We start from the raw sequence: 25,958 nt of genomic DNA on the forward strand, positions 1-25,958 counted from the left end.
TGTGTACCACCTGTGAATAGATATATATATATATATATATATATATATATATATATATATATATATATATATATATATATATATATATATATATATATATATATATATATATATATATATATATATATATATATATATATGTTTTTAACTACGTAAAACATGCGAATATACAACATTCTTCGCTGTCCCATTGTCTGTGCATATAAATAGATTGTCAGGTTTACTGACTCTTGAACATGCAACATACAAGTGTCCATGGGAAAAACAATCCATATTCAGATCTATACCTCATTATTCTAATGATGTGTCCCTGTCGTCATTTATATTCCCTGTGTCCCGGTCGTCATTTGTGTCCCGGTGTCCCAGTTTGTAATTTCTCTTTGAGTGTCCCGGTCGTCACTTATATTCCCTGTGTCCCGGAGTCCCGGTCGTCATTTGTGTCCTGGTGTCCCGGTCTGTAATTGTGTTGCGAGAGCAACACTTTGGTTTTGTCGTGTTTTTTTTGTTTTTTTTTTGTTCCTAGCACCCCGATTTCAGCTTATTGCTAGAAAGTGGTAAGGGTCTAACCTCTGCGGTTTTTACGGAAAGTGTGGACCTTAGGCCGGATTGATGAATATGACTTTACATTTTGGAAAGCTTCGTAGAACTCTTGCCTGAGGCCAAAAAGGATGGTTTTTGCTTGTCCTTGAGCCAGAGCCTATAGTGTGTGAAGTGAAGAGGAGTTGTATAGCCTATGTCAGAGAGGACTATCTGAAGTTATGCAGCCAAGCTTTCGTTTCATCAAACCATGTTTCTGCTTTCGAGTGGAAAGCTCCGTTCTAGCAGGCAAGCAGGCAGGCACCAGTTTCAAATTGAAGATGGACTAAAATCTGTAAGTGTTAAATATATGCGATAGTTACCCTGCCCCACAGCCAATATATCTTCTTTGAGTGATAAATAGAAAAATTTAGAGAAGCCAAAAAGTGGCATTTTCCCACGGGTCCGAAAGTGCTGCTGTGATTTCGGCTGAGTTTATCATTCGGTTTTTCGCACTTGGGATTGCGGTAGAGAAATGGTATCAGATGTGCCTCTTAAACTTTAAAAGTTCTCTCATTGCTAAGGAAATTAGAGTTTATCCTTTGCTCCTTTCTAAGTGATGACGTTAGAAAGTTGGCCTACGGCAAAAAAGTCAACTTTTGAACTAATACAGATAGATTTTTTTTTTCGACGGCAGTCGATAGCTTTTGATGAGCTGATCAAAGTATAGGTCATCCATTTTTTTGTACAAAAATTCCTTCATGAGATATACCAGTTTGAAAGTTTAAAGGGGTTGACAACTTCAGTAGTAAGGTACACACTGAAACCAAAAATAGGCCGATACCAATTGTGAGACATATAGGGGAGTTGTAAGCAACAGTCGGCTGTTAGCTCATAATTATCCTCGGCAATGAGGGGTTCGCAACTCTTACTAGTTGGTGTACCTATTTTTTGTTTCCGTTGTATTTGATGGTAAGACCAATTTGGTTCCAGTGGTAAGACATGTAGGGGACTTGCAAGTAATAATCGGCTGTAAGGCTACAATCATCTTTAGCAATGAGGAGTTTGCAACTTTTGCGAGTTGGTGTACCTAGTATGTATTTTAGCATCCTTACAGATTAACAACTTCAGCGTTTAGTCGCAGCGAGGAAACAAAACCAAAGTGTTGCTCTCGCAACACTTTACTCGGCGAAGCCGAGCAAAGGTTGCCGCAACACCTCACGTTGCCCATGCAACGTAGATCTAGTTTCTATTCAAACAATCCCTGTGTCCCGGTCGTCATTTATAAATCCCGCCTGTGCCCCCGGCGTCCCCTTTGTAGTTGTGTCCCTGTGTCCCGGTCGTCATTTATATTCCCTGTGTACCGGTCGTGATTTGTGTCCGGGTGTCCCATTCTCTTTGAGGTTCCCGGTCGTCATTTATATTCCCTGTGTCCCGGTCGTCATTTGTGTCCTGGTGTCCCGGTATGTAATTTCATCAGTTGACAAACATGACTTCATTCGACAAACAACTTCATGACGCATACAGCTCAATCCTTATAATGACGTCAGTCGACACACAAACATGACGTCACTCGACACACACACACACATACAACTTATTTTTATATATATAGATTCCAAGTATCATGACAGCCAAATAAGCAGTGGCGTAAATTCGTAATACTTCTGGTTGGAGGGTCAGATAAACCAAGGTCTGAGAGGGGCAGTTGCTTCCCCTGTCTCATATCAAATTATACCTCTGTCTAAAAAAAAAAAATTAAAAGCTTATAATAAAAGGCTCATATGTGCTTAGCCCTTCCTTATTGAAATTTAATCAAATTGAGACAACTTTATGAAGGTAAAAGGTATGAGTTGCAACTCGAACAAAGAAGGGGAGGGGGCATTTTTGCAAAGAAGGAAGATCCTGACTGCTACACATGGAAAACGAGGGGGCTTTATATTGGGATAGCAGACCCAGGCTATTACCCAAGTAATCGGAAAGTCATCCCTAAACACAGATTTTAGAACGCCAAAGGTGAAAGCAACTAAGCAACTTTAGATGTAAATCTAAAGTTGTAGCTTATGAAAGGGATGCTTAAGTAAAGTATTATCTTATCATATATCAGCAAAGCGATACATTCCGGTCCGCAATCTTCCTTGCAATTCCATACATGGAAGTTGACCAGGAATTTTCCTAAGGAGGATTAATGCAGAATTTCTTGGGGAAAAAATATCCAAGACAGATCTACAGCAGATATATGACCTAATACCAAGAAGCTAATACCAGCCTATATGTTTTATTGTGTATATTTTTTTCCGAGCAAGACGTAATTATGCAGTTTTGTCTATTTTTGATGTAAAAGTCCCCACTCTTTCCTCACATCCTTTGTTCTCAGATGCCTACCGGAGCATGTTTCTTTATAACTCGTTGTGTTTTTACAGATGTTCTTTATTTTGTTTTCTGTTTCGCACTGCTAATTTTAGATTTATTTTAGGTCAGTAAACTTAGAGAAATTGTTTTTCAATAGGCTTTTAAACTTTTGAACTTTTTTCAATTAAACTTTTAGCTTTCAATAGGCAATTGCAACCATTAAATTGCGTTGAAAAGCACTTCTGGACAAATTCGTATCCAGGGAGGAAGGTAATGAGGCCTGCCCCCCCCCTTCGAAATTTTAGCCAACTCGTAGAAACGTAACAAAAATGCACATAGACAAATTTTGCTTGATACATTTTTTAAAGTCTCTTTGTAGACCCTCTCCCGGAACAAATCTTGAATACGCCCTTGCTTATGAAATATAGTGCAACTAATCACTTGCTTTTGGTACTTCGGAGCTCAGTAAGCTGTACTTCGTTCTTTGACAGATAGAAAATTATTGTTATATTTGTCTATCAGCATAAGCTAACAACGGTTTTGGTTAGTTCCAAAGGTTCTACGGGTTCGTAAAATTTGTATCTTTTTTTGTGGGAAATTTATTTAATGTTCAAACCACATTCACTAGTTCGTTGCAATGAGTTTATTACAATTGTTCTTTTGAAACTTTTAGTGTTTAATAAACAATTTTAATCACTGAAATGCCATCAGAAATGTTTTTTGAAACATGTTAATTTATTTATTGGTTTATTGTGCTTCAGTGCTCAATCAGCTAAAATTCACTCTTTTCTAAACAGAAAATTCTTGGTGTATTTACCTATCGGGATAAACTAAATTCCTTCCTGTTTGGAATTTTCTTAAAAGATGGAGCTGCAAGATTTTTAACTCTAACTATTTTTTCATTTCAACCCTAATTATTAGTAATAGGAAAAGAATTGGCATATAAACAAGGGAAGGTTGACCAGTAGACGTTCCCCCGTTCTTTCAATTTTCAAATTACTCGCGTAAAACTTATTTTGCTGTTAAAGCATCGTCTAGTAGAGCATAACAAGTGTTTATTCAGTAAGTAATCACTATTAAGTAAGATCGGTTATATTAATTGAGAGGTAAGTTTTTACAAGGTAATAACATAAAGGAGCGACATCAAAGCTTAAAGCGAACAGAAATTACTCCTTATGTGAAAGGGGCTTTTCCTCTTCAACGCCCAGCTCCTCCGCTTAAATTTTCTTTTAATGTTTTAAAAATTAAAGTTAACAGAAAAAGTTTAAATTTAGCTTAAAGAGCGGGGAGTTGGGGAGGAAAAGCCCCTTTCATATAAGGAGAAATTTATGTTCGCCTTAAGTTTTAATGTCGCTCCTTACTTTCAGTTAAAAAAACTTGTTTTTTTTTTATTTAACTTAATAAAAAAGGAACTAAATAAACTGAAATACACCGTTATGTGACAAAACGCACATAGAGAATGATGGAATCGGTGCTCTGATCAATCATTTATATAATCAGACCGAAAGAGCCAGTTTTGCTCCTGCTCTAACTGTTCTTTAGACACCTGAAAATGAACCTTTGGAAACTTCAGCTTGGGGCGTCAAAGACAAAGTAAAACAAACAAAAATACATTTTGTTATCAATCCATTGTAAACTAAAACACATATGCGTGACATTTGTTCTTTTCGAAATTATTCTTATCCCCTTGTGACAATTTCGGACTCACGATAAATATGAAACAATGATATATTAAAAGATACAAATGCTAGGGTAGTATCAAATTTTCTGTAACAAGTACAAGCTAAAAAAATGATAGTAAAAGTGAAAAATTATCGAAAATCCAAAATCAAAGTATTTTTTCATTGTTCCGGGTTTAAAAAGTTAGTTTGACGATTTTGGACTCGTGATAACACTTTTAAAAGCAGGATATTTAAATAACCAATGGCTTCCTTCGCGTCTCTAAAGTGTATTTCGTAAATGTAACGTGATTTTTATTCGTTCCAAAATTTCTTTATCAAATAATCGTTGATCAAATTCCTACATTTATAAGACCTAGTAAATAACAGAATCTTGGAAAGCTGTTTTAGCCAGGGTTGTATCCAGGATTTTTTTTTGGGGGGGGGGGGTACACAAAAACTTTAAACCCCATGAAAACGTGTTACATATTTATTTTGTTACGTTTTTACATGTCAGACAAACATTTCGGGGGGCTCAAACACCCTAACATCCCCCTGGAAACGGCCTTACCTTCAACTATATTTTAAAATAGGTCTTATCCTATTCTCCCTCTGGCTCCAAAGGCACATCAAAAGGGAGGTGTTAGTCATTCCTCTAATTTGCTGATATGACGATGTCCTTTCACTAAGGACTGATTTATTAGTAAAACACTTAACGGACATGAAAATATATTTTACTGCCTCTCTTAAAATGTAACGCCTGTTCGCGGGGAAGGTGGAGGAAACAGGTCAATGAGAGAACATGCTATCAATACCACCATAATAACTAAACATTCACTAATCACTAGAAATTCACTAATAATTAATATTCATTCCAACAATAGCAATTTCACTGAGGCTGGAAGGGGCTGTGGAAATATGGCCTTAAAAAAAAATTGTAATAAGAATAATTGTCACCTATAATTCCAGGTAAGTAAACACAATAACGAACTTTTGATAGATTAACCTACTGAAACTTGTCAATCCTGGACAATTTAAATATTTTTCCTTGTACAGCCGAGCATTAAGACAATCTATAACAATGAAAAGTATCCAGGTTAACTTGAACAGAATGACAAAAAAAACACATAATGGGCAATTTTACGATTTAGCTTTCAGCCAAACAAATTGTGGGCAATCTCCCAATTCTGAAATAACACCCCCAGCTCTCCCAGAGAGAACAGATAGGTTCCAATTATGTCAATCACGTATCTATAACTTGTGCTTATTCTTCACATCAAGTTTCATCCCGATCTCTCCACTCTGAGCGTTTTCCAAGATTTCCGGTTTCCATGATTTCAGTTTCCCCCTCCAACCCTCTATATATCCGGATCCGATTTGAATTGAAAAGGAGCATCTGAGACATAAGATCTTTCTATATATCAAGTTTCATTAAGATCTGATTGAGGTATCTTATTCGCAAGATAATATACCTTATTTTCACGTTTTCCAAGATTTTCAGTTTCCCCCTCAAGCTCCCCCCAATGTTACCAGATCTGATTGGGATTTAGAATAAGATCTCTAAAGCACAAAGTTCTTCTAAATGTCAAATTTAATTCAGATCTGATCACCCGTTCGTAAGTTACAAATACCTCATTTTTTCTAATTTTTCCGAACCCACCCCCCCCCAACTCCCTCAAAGAGAGTGGATCCGTTCCGGTTATGTCATTAATGTATCTTAGACTTATGCTTATTCTTCCCATCAAGTTTCATCATAATCTCTCAACTCTAAGCAATTTCCAAGATTTCGACCCCCCCCCCCCCAACGACACTGGATCTGATCGGGATTTAAAATAAGAGATTTGAATTACGAGGTCCTTCTAAAGATGAAATTTCATTAAGATCCGATCACTCCTTCGTAAGTTAAAAATGCCTAATTTTTTCTAATTTTCAGAATTAACCCTCCCTCCAACTCCCCCAAATAGAGCGGATCGGTTCCAGTTATGTCAATCACGTATCCAGGACTTGTGCTTATTTTTTCCACCAAGTTTCATCCCGATCCTGCCACTCTAAGCGTTTTCCAATATTTTGCGTTTCCCCCTCCAACTCCTCCAAAATCATCAGATCTGGTCAGAAGTTAAAATAACAGCTTGGAGACACGATTTCCTTCCAAACATCAAACTTCATTCAGATCCGATCACCCGTTCGTAAGTTTAATATACCTCATTTTTTCTAATTTTTCCGAATTAACCGTCCCCCCACTCCCCCTCCCAGATGTTCGAATTGCTGAAATGACAATTTATAATATCACATGATCTGGTCCCTGATACGTCTGCCAAATTTCATCGTCCTAGCTAACCTGGAAGTGCCTAAACTAGTAAAACAGGGACCGACATCCAGACAGAATTTGTGATCGCTATATTTTATTTGGTCGATACCAAGTGCCATAAAAGAGATAACCCAAGGAGAGGATTCAAACTCTGTATTTGTATGCTGGACGTCCAATTCACAGTTACGATTCTCAGATTAATCAGTATTTCAAAAGTTCTTTATAATTAAATATGTGATCTAACTTTCTTTTAGGTAAGTAGGACCTAAATATCGGTTAGATGTGCCCAAAAATATTAAACATATTAATTATCTGAGTTTGTGATTCAAGTTAAACGATTTCGTTTCAGTTCGTATGGGTAAACAGAGGGCCGCTCCTAGGGTTTATGGCACCAGGGGCAAAATTAATTACAATCCCCTCCCGGTCCTGACTCGAACATAAAAAAGCACTAGCTGCGGCATCAACCCCAGGTACAAAATTATCTCCAGTCGTGGTTCCCTCTAGACAGAGCCCCTTTGGCAGTTTTCCTCGGTCACCTCCCTCCTCCACTCCTTGAACAGCCCTGGGTAAAGGGACTACTCTCCAGTTATTTAATGCAGATGGAAAAAAATGTAAATGACTATTTTTGTATGTATATTTAGTTATTATGACTATTTTTGTATAAGTGGTTAGTTATTATTAATTAAGGTTTGGGAAATTATGGATATTTAAAGAATAAAAATTTAATGAGAGTTGACCCTAGACAGACCACACATAGGTTTCTAGGGATAGAATTTAGGATTAGAATTTATAGTATTTTTAATACATATTTTTTTCTTGCTATTTCGTTTTGTTTTTTAATTGATTTCCCTCTCACATGTCTCTCTCTTAACTTCAGTATATAAATCCTATGAATCACAAACTTTTCACAAATCTGATTAGAATAATATAAGAAATGATTATATCGTCGTTAGGCGTATCTGACCTTTGTATATTTACTGATTAGTGGAAAAATTATTCAACTTTTTCGCAGGGCAGTTTTCGCTAAGTAACTAGCCCCTCCCCCACACCAGAGGCGCCATTTGGGCATGATTTTGGGGTGGGCATGGGGCATTTGACAGAACTTGATACTTTTATTATGAATCTAACCTACTCTCAAAGTTTACAATGATTAATAGCAAAAAGCGTAATTACCCCAAGGGTCGTCAGGTAATTACGCTCTTTGGCTAATAGGCGTGCAGTTAGTTCAAATCATTTGAACAGAATGGATTATGGCTGGAAAAGGGCCCTTTGTGGTGGAAGCTTGGCCCCCCTGGAAAATTTGGGGTGGGCATTTGCCCACCCCTGACCCCCTCCCTCCCAAATGGCGCCTCTGTCCCACACGCATTGCCCCCCCCCCAAAAAAAAAAACATCCGATAAAGAATTTTAGGTAGCCATTTTCTCAAAAATAATTCAAAATGTAAGTTATAAGTTATGTTTAAGTTATTAAATTTTAGTTATTAATTTAAGTTATTAGGCGTTGTAAGTTATGCTCTGGGGACATGTGTAGTTCTTATTCATGGGATGTTAGTATAAACTTCGGAGAGGGCTCATTTGATTGGAAATTGAAGGTTCTATTTCACTTTTTAATTTTTACCGGGATGATTTTGGGGAAAAGAGGAGAGGGAGGGGGCTAGTTGCACTTTGATTTCCCTCCTAGCTACCCCACCGTGGGGAAAGGGGTAACTAGCCCCCCTCCGAACGTGTTTTTTCTCCTAATAAATCTGATAAAATTTTGAGATTGCCATTTTGTTAAAAATAGTTCGAAGTTCAGATAAGGAAAACTCCTGAGTAGACGAAACCCCTCAAGGCCCGGGGGTAGGCGTCGTAAGTTATGCTCTGGGGACATTTATGGCTCTTATGGAACGGAAGCTCGTATAAACTTCGGAGAGGGCTCATTGATTTGAAATGGAAAATTCTATTTCACTTTTTATTTTCAGATCATGCTCGAACGCTCATTTGATTGGAAAATGAGAGTTCTGGTTCACCTTTTAAGAGTGAAAAGAGATCAGAAGGCAACTAGTCCCTTCCCCTCTCCCCAAACTCACCTAGTAAAAATTTTGAAATAGTCATTTTGTTAAAAAAGTTCAAAAGTCAGATAAAAAGATGTCCGGTGTCGACAAAACCTCCCATGGCCCGGGGCCAGGTGTTGTAATTTATGCTCTAGGGGCATATAGGGTTCTTATGGAAGGGATACTCGTATAAACTTCGAAGAGGGCTCAATTTATTGAAAATAGCCCCCCCCCATTCACTTTCCCTAAACCCATCCGACACAAACTTTGAAGTTTTATAATAGTTCAAAGGTCAGATAAGAAAAACTCCAATGTCGACGCAACACCCCAGGGCCCGGGTGCAGGCATTGTAATTTATGCTCTGGGGGCATATATGGTTCTAATGGAAGGGATGCTTGAATAAATTTCAGAGAAGGCTCTTTTGAATGAAAATTGTAAGTTCTAGTTCACTCTTTAAGAGTCAAAACAGATCGAAGGACAACTAGTCACCTTCACCACACCCTTCTTTCCCAAACCCATCCGATATTAATTTTGAGATAGCCATTTTTTTTAATAGTTCAAAGGTCAGATAACAATAACTTTTTAAAGTAACACTTTAAAGCGAAATATTTTTTTTGTGAAATTCATCGAATAGCGGAATTGAAGCAAAGTAGTTGTTCGCTTTGGCTGCGTGAGCTAATTGGCTATATGTAGTTAGGTTGGCTTTGCATCGCCTTTGTCAACTTAGCGATAATCAGCGATGCAAGGGTAAAATATGACATAAATTATGCAAATAAGATAAAAATTTCCTATGATCACTCGGTAATATTGACAAATCAAATGGAATTCAAGTGGCAATCAGGATCTGGACGCAAGCTAAAGGGATAAAAAAAGGGCTGTATAATTGAAGTTCAAACATAGTTGATGATTTTCTAGTCGAAAAACATTTCCTTGGCTTGTTTAGGACTTTTAATTGATTAACCTACTGAAATGCTCCAATTCTACACAATTTAAATATTTTTGCTTGAACAGCCGAGCATTAAAACAATCTATAACAATGAAAAGTATCCAGGGTAACTTGAATGGAATGACGAAAAAACACACAATGGGCAATCCTAGGATTAAGCTTTCTGCGAAACAAATTGTAGGCAATCTCCCAATTCTGAAATAATAACTGAAGATGTATTTGCCTCTACAATTAAAAACAGGACCAAAGCTCAAGTGTCTTCCTTCTCAAGAATTCACAATTTCAACAATGCAAGAACTCATAGTTGTTTCTGGATATACTTACATTGGAATATCCGTGACCATTGTTTATACTCTCCGAATTATCTATAGCGTTTCAAGTAACAGCCGCATATTCAGTATTTATTGACACTCTTTATGGACTACAATCAAAATTAATGGGCTAACCTGAGTGAACAACTCGAATTTTATATTCTTATGCTGAACATCTGACTCACAGTTACGATCCTCAGATTAATCAGCATTTCAAAAATTGTTTGAATTTGAATTGACTGTTTTGGTTAGTAAACTATCAAAACACCGAGAATATATAAACTGTAATGTAAAATTTCTTATATATTTATAGCGTGTTTTTCATCTAAATGTTAAAAACTGCAAAATAGTAATTAAATAACAATCACTGTTATTAATGTATGTAAATTGTTTTTCATTTGAAAATTGCATAAGATAAAGAACTCCAAACATATTCTAGTCATACGAAAATCAATGTTTGAAAAATTCAAGCTAAAAGCGAAAAGTTACTGCCTATGCAAAGGTGTGTTTCTTCTTGGTATTACAAAAAGAAAACTTTAAATGACAAAAAACCATTCTCAATGTGAAAGGGGCTGTCCCCTCCTTGACGCCTATCTGTGTACTCGAAACTTTTCTTTATTGTTTTAAAAAGTAGAGTCAGGACATTTTCAAAGTTTATCATAAAGAGCGAGACGTATAGGAGGGGACAGCCTCTTTCATATAGAAAATATTTTCTTGTTGTTTGAAGTTTTTATGTCGCTCCTTACTCTCAGTGAAAAAAAAAACTTGTTTTCTATATATCCTTTTAATAACCTGTATATTTATATACTTTTGTGATTTTTTCTTAATGATTTCATCCTTACAAGCAGTTGCAATAAAGGTGGTATTTGAAATAGCAGAAGTAGTAGCAGTAATAAATCTAAAAGCGGTAGTAGTATTGAAAGTAGCGTAAATATACTGCCTTTTGGTCAATCGATTTTCCCCTTTTCAACATTTTCTGAAACTTAAAGCTCAACTCTGTCTTTGAGAAACGTTTTTTTGACAATATGCCTGCATATATTTTTTTTTGATTTAGTTGAAATTTTCCCTCAATATTTTAAATATAGTGCTGTATTTGTATCAGCAGTACTGATGGTTGTAGCCGAAATATTATGGAATAAAATTACCTCTTTGGTCAATTGACAAGCTCCCTTATTATTTCCTGAAAGTTCCAAATTACTATACTCCGTCAATCCCACTCCGTCTTTAGACAGCCTGTATACACATAACACTTTTTGGGTTAGATCGACACTCCCTTCAACCTTCTCTGAAAAGCTCACCTGAATACCTTTGTCTTTTTAGAAAGGTTAAACATATATACCTTTCTAGATACTTTATATTACATGTAAACAGAGAATAAATTGCATAACTCACAGCCCTTGTTCTGGGGGCTCTGAGGGATTAACATCTCCAAAGGTAGACCTACAGGATCTGCCAGCGATTTTGAAGACGGCTCAAAATTTTGATTGGATTTTTGTTTTGGGATATGGAAGGGTTGTGGAAGGGGGCTGATTGCTCTCAAGTGACTTTCAACTTTTGAGGAGCATTAAAATTCCCAATCAAATGAGCCCTATCCAAAGTTTCTCCGACCTCCTATTCCATAAAACCATATTTACCTTTAAGGCATAATTTATAACACCGGTCCCCAGGCTCTAAGGAACTATGTCAACCCCAAAGACCATTTATATAGTCTATAGACTATTTTGGAGAAAATGGCTATCTCAAAATTTCCATCTGATGAACTAGGGGAAAACAAGACGTGGGGTTAGGGCTAGTAGGCTACTCTCCTATCACTTTTGACTCTTGAAAATGACACTAGGACTTCTGATTTCTAATTAGTGAACCACATTAGAAATTTATACCACTACCCATTTCGTAAAAACCTGAAGCATTAGAGTGGATAACTAATATATCTTATAGGCCTTGCCTTGGGGGCCACAGGGGGGGGAGTGTCATCCTTAAAGATATAATTACCGGACCTTCCAAATTTAAACAAAATGAATATCTCTTTAAATTTATTTGAAGTATTTGGGGAAATCGTGGGCAAAGGGAGGGGGTGCCCTGCAATCATTTTCGAGTTATTAGTTAAAGTTATTATTACAGTTATACAACATACAGTTATTGAGAGGTAGGTTAAAATTGACTACAATAAGCTCTATTGGACCCGAGGCATATATTCCCCCCGCGTTCAACGAACTTAATTGCTTTTAATTACAAACACTCTTAAAATAACCTATCAAATTACAATAATAACTGTGCTCTCTTGAACAGAAGTTGAACGCCAGAATGAATGAAAAAAAAAAAAATCAAAATACTTCACACAACCATAAAGACTTTGAAACTAATAGAAAATATTATTGTTAAGTTATATTAGTAGATAGATATTCCAAAAGTTTTCGAACTTTAAAAGGAAGAATTGCAGCTTATTGAGCTCTGAAGCACAAAAGTCAGAAAATTAATTGCAATAGGTTTCAATAAGTGCCTCATTACACAATTGTATAATTGTAATTGACCAATGAACGCATAAAATTACAAAATCAATCGCAACAAGCTTATTGGGGAATGGTATACTTTTATTTCCAATTGTCCAAATTGGCAAAATGATCAATTATCTTTCCCTTGGTTGCCATAACCTCCACCATTGAGGGTACCACCTGCTAATATAATCCTCCGAATAATTGCTATAAAAAAATATATCCCTCCAGCAATAACTCAAGTGGAATTCCAAAAGGTTAGAGTGACAAAGTTCAATGATTTCCTAAATTTTATACAGACGGCTCCGCACAAGCAGGTAAAGCAACTGCTGCTGCAGTAATCCCCAAGCTATGCTTCTACACCTCGAAACTGCTCCCCGACGGTTCCTTTAAATAGCTGCAATATACGAGGCTCTGAATGTAGTCTACGCAAACCCTCCCCCAGAAAAAAGGCAGTTGCACTCTCACGACTCCCAATTGTCTCTACAAATTATTAAGAAAATTCATTTTGAAGCCACAAACAGAGACGTTCACCGGTTGCAAGAATCAATAATAGGCCTTGCCAAAGAGAGGATAGAAATAGCTTTCTAACACGTCTCCGGCCGCCAGGGAAAACGGTTTAACGAGGATATTGACAAACTGGCAAGCGAGACAATTCAAAGGTCATCTGGAATCGACCTAAACTCTATATCTGCGACTTTTAGGGATGTAAAGAAATGCAGATATTCCAAATTACTTCACTATAGACCTTTGAAACCTTTATCACAAGACCTCACGGATAACTTGGCTTTTCTGAGGATTAAGATCCAAGCAATGATTCCCTGGAGGGAAGAACACTTTTGGAAAAAAGATGTAAGCCCCCTGTGTCGCCAATGCGCATCAAAAATCGAAACTATTCAGAATCTCCTGTTTAAATTCCTAAAGTCAACAATAAACTCCTCTGAGTTTAAAATAGCCACTGAGAAATTAGGATTTCAGGAAGATATGAAGCTTTTGCTAGAAGTAGACCTCCATATTCAGGAAAAGAGATGAGTCTTCAAGAGAATAATTGACTTCTTCCAAAGTTTCAAAATTTTATAAAAGATGTCCTTAAAATGGTAAGATTAAGGTTTGATAAGCAGAAAAAGGAGAGGATTCTGTCGAAACAGCTGTACGGGTACCTGCCCAGTTTTTCTCTTAAATTGCGAGGAAAAGGACCTTAAATTTCTCTTGGTTTTCCTTTTTGAAAAGAAAGTAATTTTCTATCTCCCCCCCCTTGGAAGAATAAAAATCGATGCCATGGAGGAGCATCAGCCAACGTCGAAGCCACAAGGACCCTGAAGGATGAAGTCCAATTATTTTCTGCCGAATAAGATTGAGGTAACGGCAGGGATTAATATTCTCTATACAGATGACCACACCATCTAATTTTCATTTAATTTATCTTATTTAAATAGATAACGGCAAAGATTGAGATAACGGCAGCAGGGTTGCCAACAGCGGTACAATTGTACCATTTTGGTACATTTCGACTCTAAAGGCACATTCTGGTACAATTACAAATTTTCTGGTACAATTTACAAAATGTGGTACAATATGGTAAAATAAGATTTGACTGGGCGTCAGGAATTGCTGTTTTTATTTGTTTTCTCTTCTAGAGTTTTAAGTTTTCCTTTACACATTTATTTAAGTACCTGCTGTTCAACTCTTGCAGTCATAATATAGCATGAAGCAGCAAAGCCATCTGTACGGTAAGTAAAAAATATGTGAGTAGCTATTTGGAGGAGTGACACCAAAATGGTCTCTGCAGGGGAAAGGAGGTCTCCTAAATATCTTTGAAAGAAGATATGTGATACTTTGTTCCCTTTATTGTAAAGTAATTTTCCGATCTTCCACGAGTTGTGCGTAGCGCAAAAAAAAAATTTCCGTCTGGCCCATAGCACAAAACGCATACAAACAGATATGGTAAAATTTTTTTATCAGTGGTACAATTTTAGGGCGTTTTATGGTAATTTTTCTTCGAAACGTTGGCAACACTGGACATAATTAATATTTGAAAAGCTGAAATGGCTTGAAAGATGGTAACTCCGATTTCAGGTTTCAGCTAGCAATATTATTATTAATTTGACAAGCACTTAAGCTCCCTAAAGAGCACTGGTGAGATTCCAATACAGTTATGAAAAGTCCTATCTTGCCCATGAGAAGTACAGAGCTCTGAACTTGGCGCCTCCTCCAAGCCCACGCTCCGACGCGTAGATTATACTACAGCACAATAGGCGGGAACGCAATTTTGTTTTGTTGCATACACAGCTTAGATACCAATACCAGTTACCTGTTACCAATTACATACTAATACCAGTTTCCTGTTTCCAGCCCCGAACTGTGTCCCAAAAATAAATCGAGTTTTCATAACTGTATATTGGTATCTAAGTTGTGTTAAAGAGTATTATGAAGGTATGGAAAGTTTAACCTGCTAAAAATTTAGCCATGAGTGATACACGGAACGCATCTTAAGCAGCAAATCATATTTGAGCTCCATAGTTTCTCTTTGGCTTATCAGGGAAGCCATAGTTAGTTTCTCGCGTCTATACAGCTAATTGAACAGAAAAAACAAGTTTTTTCAAATGAAAGTAAGGAGCAATATTATAACGAACAGGAATTATTACGCTTATGAAGGGGATTGTCCCCTCCTCGACACCTTGCTCTTTCAGCTAAAGTTTTTTAGGAATTTTAGAAAAGCTTCCTATTGTTCTAATTAAACGACCCTAGTGTTTCAGGAGTTGTTCCCAAAGAAATGGGACAAAGTTCAAACTCCTAGCGTAAAGAGCGTATATGTATATGTTTAGAACATATATTTTGCAACTATCAGTATTTTGCTTTTTACGCAATTTGATGTCTTTTCATACTGATTCTTTTCAAAGATATTTAATTTCTAAAGCAAGTCCAATTTCCAACAAAAATTTCTACAAAGATTAAAATTTTTGGTTTTCTTTTTTAATGTTATTGAATTGTTGTAATTTTTTGCGGAAATATATGCAAATATTTTTGCAAGATCAGTTTTTTGCTCTTTACACAATTTAACCTCTTTTCATAGTGTCTCTGTTCAAAGACATTCGATTATTGAAGCTAGTCCAATTTCTAACAACGATATGTACTATGCTTCAAACTTTTGCTTTTCTTTTTTAAAGTTGGTGAATTGTTGTAATCTCTTGTCAAAATAGAGAATCATCATTTGTAATAATTGTAAAAATTTGGTTTTTGGGCCGTCTTACTGACATTAAAAAAACTGGTTGTGTTGAAAAAGGTTTTCTTTTTTAAAGTTTCTGAATTGTTGAAATCCCTTGTTGAAATAAATACGTATATTTTTGCAATTACCAGTTTTTTGTTCATTACACAATTTAACGTCTTTTCAAAAATATATTATTATTGAAGCTTCTCCGATTTCTAAGAACGATACGTACAAAGCTATCGATACGATACGATACGATACGATAACGATACGATACGTACAAAGCTTTAAGCTTTTCGTTTTTTTTTAAGTAATTGTTGTAATCCCTTGTCAAAATATTAAATCATCATTTGTAATAATTGCAATTTTCGGGGGGCCTTCCTGTTGACATTATATAACTGGTTGTGTTCAAACCTAAAAGCTTAATCCCGCAGCAAGTGGATTTTATCTAAAAAAAACAGACTAATTTTAAAATTTTCAGACATTTTTCTAGTTTGAATTAAAACCTTAAATTTATTGCTCAGGCACCGTTAATATTTTGCAGTTTACATAATAACCTTAGTGATTCTGAATTAAACCTAGAAATTTTTTCAACTTTTTTTCATATCTTAAAAAGATATTGCTTATACTTATAAGAAAATAAATCCGGCAATGATGTTTTTCTAACAGCAATTTTTACTAAGCTTCAAACTTTTGGTTTTCGTTATCAAGGGTTTTGAGTTGTTTTAATCCCTTGTTAAAATATATGCATGTATTTTTACAATTACAAGTTTTTTGCTCTTTAAGCAATTTAATTTAAACTTCCCCATGCACAAAAATCTTAAATTTTTCAACACAAGTGTGACAACGTCATTGCTTAACTTATGTATATAAAAATGACATCACTTACATAAATACATCTTAAATCTGTTAAAAAGTATTCTCAGACTTCTGACCAATCTAAATCCTCTTTTAGGCCAGAATATACCAGGATGCCAATTTTTTCGAAAAATATGGAGCCGTTTTCGAGAAAAAATACATACATGCATAAATAAATAAATATACAATTATTGCTCAATTATAAAGACAAAATATTTGTAAATTCAGAGCTTTTCTGGGGGGGTCAGGGTCAGCCTCCCGTGACGCCAAGCCTAGGGGGGAGGCTAGGATAGAGGATCATCTACTCTGATCAAACTTTAAACTTTGATTCGACTTTTTTTGCTTACATTTGAGCTAGTTTAGAAGCGTTGTAAATAAATTTTCTCAGGACACCACTAATGCTATGAACGGCCCTGTGTACAGTTACAAATAAGCTGAATTACCGTATCTTAATTACTCTCTGAATGTAAGATATTTCTCCTTGATTGAATTTTTCAAACTAACTAAATTCACCCTGTCTGCGTCGTCATTTTCGTTGTGATTCGATAACATTCAGAATGTGAAGTTCCATTATATATTTTTGTTAACTTGTCAATCTGAGGCCAGAAGTGAATGCTCACAAAATAGGTGTCAGAATTATGTGTATTTATTATCTTTGTTTTGACGGTAAACGGTCTATATACGTTTATTTTCAAGGAATGGCGAGGAACATATGGGCTGGGGTACCCCAAGATGAGAAATGAAAAGGGGGCACTCACACTTCGAGAACGGTCCGGTGTACAGTTACAAATGAGCTGGATTACTTTATCTTATTTAGTCTCTGATTGCAAGATCCTTTTCCTTGATTGAAATTTTCAAAACTAACAAATTCACCCTGTCTGCGTCGCCATTTTTGTTGTGATTCGATAACATTCAGAATGTGAAGTTTCATTATATCTTTTTGTTAGTTTTCAATCTGAGGCCAGAAGTGAATGCTCACAAAAATGGTGTCAGAATTAGGTGTATTAATTATCTTTATTTGGACGGTAAACGGTCTACATACGTTTGTTTTCAAGGAACGATGAAGATATAGACCCAAAGATGAGAAATGAAAAAGGTGCACTCACAGTTCAAGACAAATAAGAAGGTAAATGACCAAATACATATAATAAACAGGATGTTTTCTTCCATTTAAATTCAGTTTCTAGCCCAAAAGTAGTGAGATTTGGAACATTGCAGCACGAAAAACGCCCCGCGGGTTTTTAGTCACTTGTCCCACAGGGCTGAAAATTTAATTGCCCAATTGGTGGGAAATAGTCCAACCTGGCAAAATAGACTACAAGCAAAATCGTCTTATCTCTAGAAATTAAATAATAAAATCATTTTTTTTTTTCAAACTGAAAATAAGGAGCAACATTGAATACAAATTATTACGTATATGAGCGAGTTCGCCCCCTCGTCAATGCCTCTCTCTTTGCACTAAAGTTTGGATTTTGTTTTAATTCTTTAAGAATAAACCCTGAATCAGAAAGTCCGTTTAATTAGAACAAATAGCTCTTTTAAAATTACTAGAAAGCAAAGAGCGTTACTCGCGTAAAGAGCAAGGCATGAACAAGGGGGCGAACCCTCTCATATACACACTATTTTCTGTTTGTTTTAAGTATTAATTTTGCTCCTTGCTTTCAGTTGAAAAAAACTTGTTTTTTTATTATTTAATATCTGATCGTTTTTTAAATAATGGTGGGAAATCCGGCGACCCTTCATGGTAAATTCTCTTCGGTAAAATTCTAGTTAATTGACTTTTTGCTATCTAGGAAGGGTTTAGGTTAGGAAAATGAAACTTTCAGGGATGAATCTACAGATTAAAGTATGTCCCGGGAAGGTATTTTGAAGCAACTACCTCCACTCCTTCTCCCTCTAGAGGGCCCTGACCTTTGATGACCTTTAAAAATATGTGTTTTATAAAAGTGAAACATTGCAAAATAGATCTTCTGCTTAATTGAAGTACAACAGGATTGTTTTCAGCTTCATAACTTTGCTCAATTCCATTTTATAAGGTTTTAAAGATATGCAAATACATTTCCTAAATTTTTGAAAAAAACATTGATATGGCTCAAAATTCTACTCAAATAACAGGAATTGCATTTTCAGAACTAAAGGCAGAGAAAAAGCAACTAGTAACTGAAAATTAAGGTAAAATGTTGTTTTGTCAGAATTTCAATTATCAACCTGTCATGTAGGCAAATTTTAGGGCCCTCTAGAGGAAGAAGGAGTTGACGTGGGTACTTTAAAATACCTTGCCGGGACATACTTTAGCCTGTAGACCCATCCCTGAAAGTTTCATTTTCCTAACCTAAACCCTTTCTGAGATAGCAAAAAGTCAATTAACTAGAATTTTATCCAATAAAATCTCCCCTAATACGTCTGTATACTTCTTGATAACCAATACTGTATGTAAACAATGGGAAAAGTTAATAACTTGCAGCCCTTCCCCTGGGGACTGCGCGGGATTAAGTCGTCCTCAAAGACATATTTATTGGATTTTTCGACTATGCTAAAAAAAATTGGTTATCTAAAAATTTTGATCTGGTGAATTCGAAAAAAATGAGCGTTGGAGGGGACCTAGTTCCCTCCAATTTTTTTGGTCACTTAGAAGGGGAACTAGAACTTCAAATTTTTGCTTGAATAAGCCGTCTCATTGAATGAAAACTGGAAGCCCGTTGAATGAATACGGAAGTAGTCAAAATATGCTGTTTTTGATATACACACTTATAGGTTATTCTTGCCAAAGCTGTTTTCTTTTTCCTGAACCAATATACTATATGTAAATAATGAACAAATTGTCTAACTTACAGCCCTTGTCCTAAGGGCTGTGGGGAAAGGTAGGGGGTGGGGTTGGCATCCCCAAAGGCAAAATTACTGGATCTGTGAGGAATACGGAAAAATATGAATGTCTCAAAACTTTGTTTGGATGTTTGTTTTAGGAAATGATAGGCGTTGGCGGGGGTTCCTCCTCAAATAAATTTTGACTGCTTAAAAAGGGCCCTCTAAATACCAATTTCCAATCAGATGAGCCCCATCCACAGTTTTATACAACCAACCATTCCATAAAACAACCTTATATGCTCCTGGAGCATAACTTAGAACTAAACGCCAGGGCTGTGGTGGGTTGTTTCAACTCGGGATGCATAATTTTCTTTGAATTATTTTCAACAAACTGGCTTGTCTCACAATTTCAATAATACATTTTAGGAAAACTTGTTTCTTTATTTAATTTCTGATCGTTTTTAAATAATACCATGAAATCTGGCCCCCCTTTATGGAGAATTCCATCCCCCCAAAAATATTTATCCACGAAGAGTTCTTTCCACTTAATACCACCGTGAAATTCCCAAAAAGACAATTCCATTCTAGCTGAAAACTCCACCCGGAAAATTCTTTGCGGAATGTTCCAGGCAGAAAGTTTTTCTTAACACACTTTCATTTGAAAAAGAATTCAATTTATGATTATATTTGAAATCATAACGGAAATCCTCTCTTCTGTGGAAAAGTTTTCCTGCAAATAGCCCAACCCTCACCCCTAGTAGAAAGTCGCTACCGCAGAAAGTTAACTACGGAAAGGCTCTCTAGACAATCCCAACAAGAACGACTCTCTACCCCGGAAGTTTCTCCTTAACATATCCCTGTTTGAAACTTAGTCGGCAAAGATAAAGTAAAAGAGAAATAATTTCATAGAGGAATTCTGGCAAATTCAAGCAGTTTAAATGTCCCCAGGACAGTTCACTCCCCGAGAATTTTCTTCTCCCCGGAAAATTGCCCCGTGGAAAATTTTCACTGCAAAAATTCCCCACTCCCCCGAAAAATGTATGTATGCTTACCAATAACAAATGCTATACGTAAACAATGGGCAAAATCCTAACTTACAGACCTTTCCCCAGGGACTCTAGGGGGGTCATGTTATTCCGAAAGCCATAGTTATTGGGCTTTTCATCTAGGCTACCAAACGGCTATCTACAAATTTTGATCGGTCAATACTGAGGAAAAAATGGAATTGGGAGGGGGCTAGTTGCCACTCCAGTATTTTTGGTCACTTGAAAAGGGCAATAGATACTCTAATTTTCATTTGCATAAGCCCTTTTCCGATATTCTAGGACTATTAATTTGATGCTATCACCCCTGGAAAAGCAAGACAATTGAACACACATCAGTGATCTTTCTTCCTGTAAAAAAGTCAAAATTCCACATTTTTGTGGACGAGACCTTGAAACTTCTGGAATAAGGTTCTCAGGTGCGCTGAACTTGATGGTGTGATTTTCATTAACTTCCTTGATTTTTTAGGGGTGTTTATTTCTTTTTTCAAAATCAGCCAGTTTTTTTGAGGCTCGTAGCTTTTGATGGGTGACAGTAAACTTTATGAATATGTTATATTTGGAATCAGTATAATAAGTCGAATCTTCTGATCCGTCTATTAATATCAAAATTCCATTTTAGAGTTTCGGTTACTATTGAACCGAGTCACTCCTTACTTACGCAATTTGTTACCACGAACTGTTTTATATCAGATTCAGTTAAGGAGAAGCGGAGAGCTAGGTATACAGAGATAAATAATTAACTCTAACTTATATGATAAGACAAAAAGAAACTATGGTGTTTAAGCAAGACAAGTTCCGTATATCACACGCAGCAATATTTTGTCGAGGTAATATTTTTTATGTCATTGTAGTAATATGGGGGGGGGGACAATGTAAAAGCATTGCTCCATTTGCAGGTTCTAAAAACTTTCTTGTGAATACGTTCAAATTTATATTACATACATTACATGCCAAACTCACAAGAAGGAAAATTGGAAAGAGTTAAAGAGACTGCGTCCCAAAGTCGAACCTTAAAACGTACAGGAATTAGGAGAGGCAGTTGGGGGGCTGCCGCCCCCCAAAACCCCCGCTTTTAAATACTCTTTTGTAAAGGTTTTTTGTTGTGGGGGGACTTCATTGTTACTAATTACTAGTTTCGGCGCAATGGTTCTCCTGTCCTCTTGTGTTTAACATTTTTCGAAGTTATTCCATTATTCATTCATTTAAATTTTTTGTTAATTAGAAGAGGGCCTTTCCGAAGCCAAGAGCGGGGCGGCAGCCCCCCATAACAAAAAACCTGTACAAAAGAGTCTTTAAAAGCGGGGGGTTTGGGGGGCGGCAGCCCCCCAACTGCCTCTCCTAATTCCTGTACGTTTTAAGGTTCGACTTTGGGACGTAGCCTCTTAAACTCTTTAAGGAAACGAAGTTTTTTTCATATTATTTCTGTACGTTTTTCTACAATCCATGGTGGATGTAATTTAATAATAACTTTCCATGTTTATTTTCTCGCTTTCTGTATCAATAAATTCAAACTGATAAAATTATCTAATTTTGATAATTTTAATAGTTTAGCAGCTTAATTAAAAATTTAGCAGCTAGTGGTTTTTACCCACTTGCCTCCGGTTTATGGGCCCAACGCGCTTCCGCTGCGCCAAGCTGCTGCTATGCTTGTTATCAAACAAGTTATTACAATAGAAAATTTCACCAACGGCTTCAATTAGGAAATCAATTTAAATGGTTCTTTTAACTTGCTTCCATCAAGCCTTACCCCCGCTTCAGTATAAATTCTTGTGAACATTCCAGTATGTAATTCTGATCACATGTTTCCATGTTTATTTTCTCCCTTTCTGTATAAATAAATTCAAACTGACAAAATTACCTAATTTTACAAATTTTAAAAAATTATCAGCTAGCGGTTTCGATCCACCGACCTCTGGGTTATGGGCCCAGCACGCTTCAGCTGCACCAAGCTGCTGCTAGTGTAAGAATTTTTCAAACAAGTGATATTATTACAAGAGAAAATTTTACCTTCAATGGGGAAATGGGTTTTTCTAAGCTAGAAAATCGGGGGGTTAAGATTTTCCGACGAAACTTTCCAGGAAAATTACTCGGAGAATTCCGCGTCGAATGAGTCTTCGTACACCCAGATCCAATGTCGGCTGTGACCTGTAGGCGTATCAGAAAAAAAACAAAAGGAGAATATGAACATTAAGTGGCTATGCGTGGTTTCTGGAAAACAGTGAAGGAGTTATCGGATCAAGCTGAAATTTCGCGGATAAGCTCCTGGGCCCTAGGGGACCTTAATTTGTGAATTTCAGCCCGATCGGACAACATTAAAGGGGGGCTGGGGTTGACGGGTCGAAACTTTCGGCCAGATTTTCCCCATGAAGGAAAAGTCGGAGGGGGATGAAGTTTGGCAAGTTTCTTAGTTGGAGCTCGGGCTACGAAATGCATCCCTCCCCATCCCTCTGCGACCACTGGAACCGAAGATCGCTTAACATTGTCGTGGTTCGCCTCTTTAAAGAGGCACGAGTGTGCCTCCTTGATTAAAGGACTGGAAACCTCAGAAATCATGGATCATGCAAGTGAGCTATTGTATTTTTATCCTGACAATCTTGAACTTAGGATTGTGATGAATACTTAAATTTGAAAACCTTCTTGGAACAAATTAATAAGTAAGAAAAAAAGCCTGACTATAACTGATACTAGCAAGATTTTTCATTCTGATTGAGTCATTCAGTTGACATCTATCCAAACTTTGAAATTGTCTTAAGAATGGTTCTTAGTATGCTTACCGCAAACTGCACATGAGATCCTTTTCCACCCTTCTTCGGGTAAAAATTACTTAAGATCTTCAACCAGCTGCAAAAGATTGACATCATTATCCCTGTTCACTGTTGACGGAGGGCTAACCCCAGACAAGCCGTGCGATAGACATCATAGACACCTTTACAGGGAAAAAAAGTAACGAGGTAGGCTTTGTCAATTGGCTTTGAGGATAAATAGTCCTAATTAGAAAGTAATACATATTGGGTACATGTATTTATGTCTTGCTATTTACCAATGAATTAAACTTATTTCCAATACCTTGCTGGTTTATTTAATTTACCTAATACCCCAAATCGTGTAAATATTTGATTGTAAAATTATTATCGTTAGTAATGTTATTTTACGATTAAATAAAAATTGTCGTCATAAAGATTGTTTTCTTAAGAAAACTGACCCACCCTCCTATGGTATGAATGCTGAGCGGCAAAAACACCTAGCTCTAGGGGTACCAAAGATTTAAATCCGGACCTGACTATACCCCTTCATTGATATGGAAAATATGTGGATAGGGGGTTAATAGTATAAAATCTTCCCAGATTTCGGTTTTGATTGGCTAATCGTTTTAGGCATACACACATTTTTCAGTCCGACTAACGGCAAGTTTTCAAGCTCAATGGCCATATGGGAATACTTCTACCGAACGAAATTGGACAACATCATCCCCAAAAGGGTTCGATCGATCGTCGAACATATGGTTCAATCCCCAAAGTTAACTTTGCCTCGTAGCCGAAACCTACAATAACACATTTCTGTTGGTGCTAGGTATATTCCTTCTCGCAAAAAATCCCCCTGGAAAATTTCCCCTGCCCTGTTCAGAACCAGTCAAAATTTACGTTTTTTGTAGCACTATCGTATTCTAGCATTCACCAAAACATATTCAAAGATGGCGTTCGTTTCAAATACTGTGCATGATAACCACCTATTAATAGAAACGAGGGTTCGGCGTATTCTGCTACGGGAAATCCCCCTACACCAAATCCCCCCATGCAACATTCACCCTTGCGGAAAATTTGAAAAACATGCAATATTAAGCAGCCAAGAGAAAGTATGACAAATAAAGATAGAGAAGAAAACAAAATGAATTTTGGATTATTCTACCAACATTCCAAAATATAGGCAGGATAAATAATTCCATAGCACTTTCTTTCATATTTTTATTCGTTTTAATTTTTTGAGTTTTTTCTCAGGTGGTGGGGGGGTAGAGTTATCATAGCAGGGTAAGATAAAGGTTAAAGAAAAAAATGAAAATAAGAAACTAGTGGCAGCTGTAGAAGAGTTATCCTGTGGTTGAAGTGCAGAAAGATAACAGACTGGGACTAAGAAGTGGAAATTCTTGCTTCTCTTGCGGTAAAACACTAGGCGTACATCAGAATGTTTTCTGTCTGAGGTACTTTTAGGGACATTTGTTCGAACTCTAGGTCAGAACCAGGCAAACTTAGAATTGAAAGAGCTCTTTTTTCCAAATTAATTTCAAAAACGTTCCGAAAAACAAGTTTTTAAGAGAAAATTAATGGCCATTTTAAACTTAAGATCAGCAGAAATAAAAGTCTATAATAATTCAAACTTAAAACGACCTGAAATTATTATTAAAGAACAATGAAACCCTAAAGTTTCAGAAATCAAATAAACAATCATAGCAAGCAAACATGCAACAGGTACCAACATTAAGGATTAAATTAATCTTGATTTGTATATTCAATTTAAGTTTTACTTGTTTAAAGTTTATTTACTTGTTTTAAGGTTTATTCAAGTTTTGCTCGTTTTAGAAATACGACTAAAGTCTCTTATGTAATAAGAAAATTTTGCGCATGGGATATGATTCCAGTTGTAATTGGAACTGCAAGTCATCTGGTAACCTTCAAAGCCACAGGGAAAAGATCTTTCATTACAGTAGAATAGTAATTGTGTATGTGTTATGTGTAAGTCGGATAGTTGTTGTATATGTGGGAATTGAGCATTATTGTCATGTAGAATAATATAAAATAGAATACTAGAATTCTTAGAATACAAGAAATCGAATGTAGAATTTCTTAGAATATCTAGAAGAGAATACTCACAACTGCTGCCAATAGTACCTTAGGCAGGTGCTACAAAAAATATTCTAAAAAAATACTTCATAGTGGCGTTCATTGATACAGTGAATCTGATGGTGTGATTTTCATTAAAGTTCTATGACTTCTAGAGAGTCTCTCCCACTTTTTTCGAAAATCAGACAAATTTTCTCAGCTTTTATGGATATGACTAAACTTAATGAAACTTATATATTTATATGAGCATAATAAGCCAATTCTTTTGAAAAATCTATATCAAATACTGGTCCCTTCTCAGAACCTTGTTAACTCAACAAGAGTTTTTTTTTTGGTGCTTTGGAATTTTTGTTTCCAATTGCAAATTCTCATAAAATTTTGGACAAAAGCCAAACTTCACAGTAAAGAGTGATGAGGAGAAAGCCCACTTCATATAAAGATTAAATAAAAAAAACAAGTTTTTTTTAACGGAAAGTAAGGAGCGACATTAAAACTTAAAACGATCAGAATTAAATTCGTTTATGAAAGGGACTGCTTCCTCATCAACGCCCCGCTCTTTAAGCTAAAGTTTGACTCTTTCTCTTAACTCTAC

At 36.2% G+C, this 25,958-nt stretch overlaps 1 long non-coding RNA gene across 1 annotated transcript in view; it reads right to left on the reverse strand.

Moving 5' to 3' along the window:
- LOC136029963 (uncharacterized) overlaps nucleotides 1–25,958 on the reverse strand; it is a 69,282-nt gene that overhangs the window by 8,966 nt on the left and 34,358 nt on the right. The window contains exon 2 of the long non-coding RNA XR_010618148.1: nucleotides 23,306–23,457. This is a non-coding gene — a long non-coding RNA (uncharacterized LOC136029963). The remainder of the gene's footprint in view (nucleotides 1–23,305; nucleotides 23,458–25,958) is intronic.

This window comes from Artemia franciscana, chromosome 8 (assembly GCF_032884065.1).
Source record: "Artemia franciscana chromosome 8, ASM3288406v1, whole genome shotgun sequence".
NCBI lineage: Eukaryota > Metazoa > Arthropoda > Branchiopoda > Anostraca > Artemiidae > Artemia > Artemia franciscana.